This window comes from Propithecus coquereli, unplaced genomic scaffold (assembly GCF_000956105.1).
Source record: "Propithecus coquereli isolate 6110/MARCELLA unplaced genomic scaffold, Pcoq_1.0 Scaffold380, whole genome shotgun sequence".
Taxonomy (NCBI): Eukaryota; Metazoa; Chordata; class Mammalia; order Primates; family Indriidae; genus Propithecus; species Propithecus coquereli.
In genome coordinates this window covers 250,086-250,603 of record NW_012149508.1, presented here as the reverse complement: position 1 = coordinate 250,603, position 518 = coordinate 250,086, and positions in this window count along the sequence as shown.

The following is a 518-nucleotide window of genomic DNA, read 5'->3' as shown; positions in this document are numbered from 1 at the left end:
AACATGGTGCTATCACACGAATCACGCTCAGTCCAGGCCCATCTGACCTGTTTCATTTTTACTATTCTTCCTCCAACTCTTCCCTGCATTCTGCTCTTCTTCGTCCTGAAAATATTTTTGTAGTCTTTGGGATGAGAAAGACTTCTTTCATATATAAGGGTTTGTACCAAATGTCTTTTTATCCCCTCTGATATAAGATTTCTGATATATTCTCTGGGGAGAGACACATTATTCTTCTTTTGCTCTCTGGTTTGTTTTTTCCTATGAAATGGGCTAATGCACATGGAGGGATCTAGTTGAGTGACACCCTATATGTTGTATATAGAACACAAAAGGGTAAGTAAATATGCAAAATACACACACAATAGCAAAATAGTATTGCAAGAGTCAGTTTATATTTCCTTAATTTCATCTTGATGCCCTGAAGTATTATCCTAATGGTATGCAATACTTCCTATGTACTTTTACATAACAAATTACCATAAAATTACAGACTTAAAACAACACGTTTACTATCT